This window comes from Monodelphis domestica, chromosome 6 (assembly GCF_027887165.1).
Source record: "Monodelphis domestica isolate mMonDom1 chromosome 6, mMonDom1.pri, whole genome shotgun sequence".
Classification (NCBI taxonomy): Eukaryota; Metazoa; Chordata; class Mammalia; order Didelphimorphia; family Didelphidae; genus Monodelphis; species Monodelphis domestica.
The window spans coordinates 78,158,704-78,166,570 of NC_077232.1; positions in this window are offsets into that span (position 1 = coordinate 78,158,704).

The window sequence follows — 7,867 nt, forward strand, 5'->3', positions numbered from 1 at the left end:
GGAAAAATCTCTTCATTTCAAGGAACAGTCTAAGGCTGAAGTGCCGGTCCCACCTCGGGCAGAACCAGGCCTAATTGGATCCAAGGTTCTGTCCAGCACAGCAAGCCAACTTAAAATACAGAGCTGCCCCTATTCTTAAAGCTATATGTTGTGTGTATGCATGTGTGTACATATACATACATGTATATAGCACAACGTGCAAATACAACATACACGTGTAAAATACACATATGCATGTGATACACATGTATGTGTATAGCCATTGACTCATGAAATAACAGAACATTCCTGATGTACTGTTATTTATAATGTGAATAAAAGGTTGGAAAAAACTTCATCTCAGGTTACAGCAATAAAGGTAGAGGGAGGGAGGTGATAGTCCTGCTGAAATAGAGGCTGTTTGGAGGTCCTGTTCTATTGTGAAAACAGTGCTGGTTTTGGAACTAAGTGAACTGGATTTGAATCTCCCCTGAGATATCTGCCCCCTATAACGTGATGGAGAAGTCATGACTTTACAGAGCCCTATCTGGAAAATGGGGTAATTCTTTTACAACCCACCTGAGAGGGCCATTGTGAGAAAAGTGTTTTGTAAATCTTAAAGTATTGTCAACAGAAAAAAAACACTCATTACTATCAAATAGTTATAATAGAACAAGTCTTTAATCAGGACAAGGGAGACAATGCTCATGGGCTACCACACGGAGTCACTGTTCTTTGGCAGGAAAGACACCAATTATGGGAATTTCTACTGAACTGTAGAATTCAAGGTCTTAATATACCAGAGGGAGTATATGAGAGAAGGATGTGTAGTTAGTAGCTAGAATACCTGGGAGCAGCCTAGATACAATAAGAGAAACTAAGATAAAAAAGGTACTAAAGATTTTATAATATCTCTGGAGAGATGAATGAGGGTTTTATAAAACCAAGTTGTCTTTTCCCTCTTCTGGTCATAGTCATTGACCATAACAAGGAATAAGGGAGGTTGTTGCCTGCCAAGTGATCCTGGGTAGTCCTCTGCTCTTTTACCAATGATAGAAAGGAGACAAGAGGCCTACTGATACATGGACAGTTGGCTCCTGGGAGGACTCCCCATCAGCAGAGACACACTAATAGCCAGAAAATGGGTACTCGGCTTCAGCAACGTCTTATGACAGAAAAAGCTACCCCATTTCCCACAGTCTATTATGTCTCTCAAGTTTTGGGGTATGAGGTAGACTTTAGTAACCTTTTTGTAGATGTGTTCTTTGCAATAGGTTCTTTCTCATATAGTTTCATTGCTAGACAAGAAAACATGAGAAATCTAGAATCAAATTATCAAATAAGAAGTGACCGACTCTTTGGAAATTTGCTCATAAGCTCATATAGGACTAAACTTTGTTGTTAGCCACAGTAGACATTTAGTAATTTGTACTAATTGAAATATTCTGATGGTCCTTAAAAACTATTTGATATTGGTGCTTAGACCAATATTAAAAGATAATTTCATTAGTTAGCTTTTAACATTTTATTGTATATCTATCAAAATCCATTTGTGGCAAGCAGGCATATATAAGGTATACTTGCTATGAAGATATAGATTCTCTAACAATAACATAGTAGTAGTAGTAGTAGTCTCTTGGTAACCGAGGATGACGATTGTCTTTGTGCTCTTTCATCTGTGATGTAGATGAGTGTGCACAAAAACACTTGTGTGTGAAGGAGATTTAAGTGGAAAAGTCGATGCACAGAGACAGTCCCACTCTCTCGGTGATGGAAGCCTGGGTCCAGTGGCATGAAAAGTCATTACACCTGGAGACTTCCTCAGCTGCATTGGATGGCCATGTTGTCTTTTGTGCTCCAACACGCCCTGAGCACTCCACAGTGCTTTGCTGCCTCGCCCTCTCAGCCGTTGAACCTTCTTATTGGTTTCTTCCGTCTGTTTGGTTGAAGCAGTCTTCACATGCTGGGTGAGCAAAGCCTTAGTTCACCAGGGATCTACTACCGGATGGCTACCCTCACAAGGTTTAGCCGGCCTGTGGAAGCCGTTGCCCGAGGTGTTGCCCAAGGTGTGGCCGCTGCTGCATGCTAGCAGCTACTGGGAGCCACAAGTGAGAGCTGGGTGTCAGGTGAGGGTCAGAGGCTGGAGAGCTGCCCTAACAAGGCACAACAAGCCCTCCATACCAGAGATAGTACTTGCATAGTTAAAGCAACATAAAAAGTAGATATACTAAATGATGCAAAAAAAATACAATACAGGTTTATTAAGGTTTGTAAACCTGGAAATGACCTCAATTGTCATTTATGGAAAAAATAAAAAGAAATACAAGTTAATACTAAGTAAAAATTCTATTTGAGTATACAAAAACAAGACAATTATTTAAAAAATTCCTGCTCAGACACATATCAGATCACCATTGGCCAGATTCAAATGCTAAAAGTACTCACATAACAATTTGAGTTTCATAACAATTTTTAAAATTAAATTCAAAATTAAACTAAAAAATTAAAAACCAAGTTCAAACTTCTCACTTCTCTTTTTAGAGAATGAGATACTAATTCAACATTCTCATTTTCTCCTGACAAATGAGATGCTGAAGATCTAAAAATAATATAATTCACCATACTGGTAAATCAAATGGATTGGACATTTCATTCACAATAACCATTATTTTTAAAACTTATTTCAGATCCCTTGAACTCGTGCACTTTTAGGCTACGTGCTCTCTCTCTCTATGTGAATTAATCCCAAATTAAAACACTACATCCAAGTGATTGGATATTTGTTTGAGGTAATAAGATCATGGGTCATTTCTTATTGATAATTAATTTAACTTAACCAAAATTTACCTCACTAGTCTCATTAAATAGATTTATTTATGCCTTGGTCTCACAAACTACTGCAATATTTCCCAATTATTCTAACTGCATTTTATGTTAGATCTTTATTACCATAAATACATCTTTCTCTGTCTTTGGACAATTAAAAAAATTAAAATAACAGTAAAACCTTAATTTTCAAAGGAACACTAACGGCATTCTCATACTCTATAACCCCAAAGAAACTAGGCTTAAAGGAATTATTTTAACTATGATTATCAAACAGTTTTGCTCACTGTTGTAAAAATAGTAATGGTGAGTTATAAAATTAGATGTGAAAAACTATGCCAATACAGGTTCAAAACTATTCGGATACTTTTGATAGATGTAATCAAAAGTATCTTCAGTGATAAAGTGAAATGAAGCTCAAATGTGAACTTCCCTTTAGGGCCAGGTGCAAGGACACTAAAGAGATTCTTATTATAAAAAATAAAATATTTATTGAAATATATAAGGATAAGCCCTCCAATTGGGGAATGGCTGAATAAATTGTGGAATCTATTGGGCTAAAAGGAGTAATGAACTGGAGGAATTCCATGTGAACTAGAATGACCTCCAGGAATTGATACAGAATGAAAGGAGCAGAACCAAGAGAACAATATACACAGAGACTGATATACTGTGGTACAATTGAATGTAATGGACTTCTCTACTAGCAGCAATGCAATGATCCAGGACATTTCTGAAGGACTTATGAGAAAGAACACTATCCACATTCAGAGGAAAATCTGCAGGAGTAGAAACACAGAATAAAAATAACTGCTTGATCACAAATGTCAATGGGGATATGATTGGGCTTATAAACCCTAAATGAACACCCTAGTGCAAATATCAATAATATGGAAATAGGTCTTGACCAAAGACACATGTAAAACCCAGTGGAATTGTGCATCAGATATGGGAGGGTTGGGAGGAGGAGAGGGAAAGAACATGATTTTTGTAATCCTGGAAAAATGCTCTAAATTAATCAATTAAATAAAAATAAATAAATATATAAGGATAACAAGGATTTCTAATGTGGCTTTCTTGGCCAGCAAGAAGCCGCAAGGTAGAAAGATAGAAAAAGGATAAAAGTTTCGGATACCCTGAGAGGCGTGGTGGAGCCAAGTTATAGATATGAGGTGGCATAAATGAGTCAGAAACCAGGCCTTATTGATTATAATGGGGCCACAGCAGAACCCTGATCTTAGGATGTCGCAGAGGCATGATCCATCCTGAGATCCACAATTAATACCACACAGGTCGGAGACATGATAGAGAAAAGAGAGTGCCTGGCCAAAAGCCAGGTCCCAGGTGGGAGAGGTAGATAAGGAAAGGAATTAAAAAGGAAAGACATCAGTGAGAGCTAAGATCCAAGAGAGGGCGGAGCTTGCTATGGCCCTGTATTTAATCTCTTTGATATGCAAATATACACAATACATAGGGATGATTATCATTGGTTAATGACAAGGTATAGGTGTGGTTTCTCTTAGCCAGGTGAACACAAAGAAACCTGTTTTCCTGCCTAACCTGGGGGAAGCTGGGGTCAAGGGTCAGAGGCTTTCCCAGCCATGTGCAAGACTGAGCATGCTCTCTTCTAAGACAATCTTTACATTCTGTTTCCCTTGTCCCTAGATAGGTGTGTACTGCTACATCTAATTCTAAGGGATTCTAAATCCACCCAAATAACCTCCCTGGTTCTGCAAGGAACCACTTCTCTTGTGTTTCACAGGCTACACTAATCCTCCCTGATCTGACTAACCCAAATTTATACTATTCTAAATAAAACTACCAATATTATCCTTATAATTCTTAACTTTACAGTTATAAAATAACAAATTCTAGCTGGTTGAGTCTCAACAAGAATCACCTTAGGACTCTGAGTCTTAACAGTCTCAGAGTCTAAACCAAAGACCAGATCTTTCTTTGGTCTTCTCAGATATAAACCAATTTACAAAGACAGAAATAGATAGTCAATAGTGTTTCCCAAGTTGGAAAAAGAAAACACTAAGCTCCTTCAGGTCTTTCTCTCAGAGAGAGAGACAAAGATGTTACCTCCTCCAGCCCTAAGAAAGTCTCTGAGTGTGTGTCTCTGCCAACTGCCAGAGACCAACTGCCAACTGCCAGAGAGAGAGAGTAACTGACATAGAAAAATGGTTATAACTATCAATATTTGAAATTGACATGCTCTCTCAGCTCTGCTTCAAACTCCAATTCTTTTTCAAGTCAGCCACTCTTCCTCTTATCTCTAAACTAATAAAATAATACTTATTTTCTAATATCATCCTTACATGGGAGAAATGAAAGGCTTTAAGACCATTTATTTTAGGGCTATCCCATAACTTTCAGTCATTCAGCGTTATTCTTTACAAAATCTAAATATCTCAAGCACTTTATAAGGACCTATAATTGTCAGTTCTTTTGAAGGGGCCTTCCCTGGCTTTTAGGCTCCAGTTTATCTTAATATTTATTATTGGTGGGACTTCTTTGAAATCATATTCTGCCATAAATTTAAGTCATTTTATCTGATTTAAAACGGTTTTGTTTTTACTTATTAATGTCACTGTCCAAAATCTCTTAAGTGTTCACTTAGCTGTTTGAAAACCTGAGTTTCCCAGAGTTTTTCTGTTTACCTTTGTAACTTTTAATCCTTCCCTTGTTTCCTCAAAGGGGACTCCCAACCCTTTTTCACAGCTGTCTATCTTTATTTTTTACCTTTTTACTCTACTCTTACCTGTACCTACAAGAAAAGATTGCATTTGCATCAGTCATGCCCCAAGCATCTCTTATTTGGTTTTAGGCCATATTTTCCATATTCTCCATGCCAAAAACTATAAGGAAAACTCTAAAATCTTGGGCCTTTCTTTTGGCTCCTGCTGGAGATCTGATACCCAGATCACAAGTTCTATATTCTCAGCTGTTAGGAAAGCAACAGTTAGTACAATCTCAAACATTATTGGCTAACATTTAGACTGCAAGCATTTAAGGTTTTTATCAGAGAAACCTCAGTTTGAGAAATACATTAGAATTTACAATATTGATAAAATCTTGAACTTCAGTTCTTAAACTTCTATAAGAAACTTAAAAAATAAACCACATGCTGACAAAAAAAAATCTTGTTACAGCATTTTATAGCACAAAGTTCCCTCCATTTTAATTGGTCCAAAGCAGTTACCCAAACTTAAACTGAACACTGGAGTTTAATAAAATTAGACACTCCAGCTCAATTTCCATTCAGCCAACCATCCAAATTGATTCTTTTGTACTGCTGTTTGCATCTCTCATCTGTTCCACATCATCCCCTCTCCTACTTCCAGTAGGGTTAAGGGTAGGGAGAGATACACAGGCTGAACTGAATCCCAATTTGGCTGGATATGCTTAAGATCAGATTCAGTTAACTTTTGCAAATTATCTAAACACCTATAGGCACCTGGTCTATAATTTGAGGACATATTTCCCACAGCCATTCCCTCTGTCCTGGGGACTTTCTGGGGCAGACATATATGTGAGATCGCCTGTAGTTTAATAAACTCCTCATTAAAAAGTAGTACAACAGTACAGTTTCCCCAAATACACCAGAGTTCATTGTTGAGAGTTCACTCACCCAGCCAACCTACCAGACTGGAATTCAAATAGTTCCTGTGCATTCCACACATCTGGGGCCACTTTAGCAGGGGGTTCAGGCAGCAAAAAGTGAGAAACTCTCTGGGGCCTTCAATATGTCAAACTGAAAAACAATAAAGGAATCATAATTACCAAAATAGTTATAATAGAATAAGTCTTTAATCAGGACAAAGGAGACAAATGCTCAGAGGTCAACACACAGAGCCACCACCCTGGGTATACTATCAGAGAAAAGATACCAATAATGGGAATTTCCTGTGAACTGTAGAATTCAGGGTCTTGTATATACTTTAGAGAGTATATGAAAAGAAGGACAACTGATTGGTTACATAGAGGTTAGGAAAAGAGTATATAGTCAGAGGCTACAATACCTGGGAGTGGCTTACATGCAATAAGAGAAACTAAGACAAAAAGGTAACTTAATATTTAATTATATTTACTAATTCTATCTTCAGTGATCAATGGGTGCTTAAGGGTTTCATAAAATCAAGTTCTCAGAATAGAAATGATTTATCCTGAGGTCTATGAATTTTGAAACTATACAATATTCCCTTTATGTGCTGTTAAGTTGTCAAAAAATCTGGCCTGAACTGTTTGTATTTGACCGGAAAAGAAAAAGGCAGCATGACATAGATGAGACCGGGACTAGAATTCAGGAGACCCATGAACAATCACAACCTGAACTCTAAATTGCTATGACCCTGGATCCCTCACTTTCCTTTTCTGGGTCCATCTTCCTCTTGGTTAAATGAGGATTCTGGGAAGTGTCTTAGAAAGAACTTAATGGATGAGTGCAGCTAGGGGGATCAGGGGATAGGGCTAAGCTTAAAGATGAGAAATCCTAGTTTTAGATTTGGCCTTGGGCTCTTTCTAACTATATAACCCTGGGCAAGTCACTTAACCCTGATGTTTAGTATTAATTCTAAGACTGAAGATAAGGGAAGTGCCAAGGCTCCAGATGGGGGCAATGAAATGTGAGTTTAGGTTTTAGGGGAAACGTATGTAAGTGCCTTAATTGGTTATACCCTTCTACTAGCAGATTGGCACCTGTTCTGTTAATTTTAGAGCACTAGAATGAGAATCAGTCTTCTTTTTTTCTTAAAACCCTTACTATCCTTCTTAGAATTGATACTGTATGTTGATTCCTAGGTAGTAGATTGTTAAGAGGTAGTTAATAGGGGTTAAATGACTTGCCCAGGTTTATTCAGCTAGGAAGGGTCTGAAGCCACATTTGACCTGCAGTCCCTAGGCTTAGCTTTCAATCCACTGAGTCACTTAGCTGCTCCATCAACTCTTCTTTTAAGCCAGGTATTTTAGAAAGTAGCAAAAGTAGGTAAAACAATGCATTCTTCCCACTATTTGGGGGAAGAAAGTTATTTTTCATTAAAAATGTTATTTTTGGTTACAC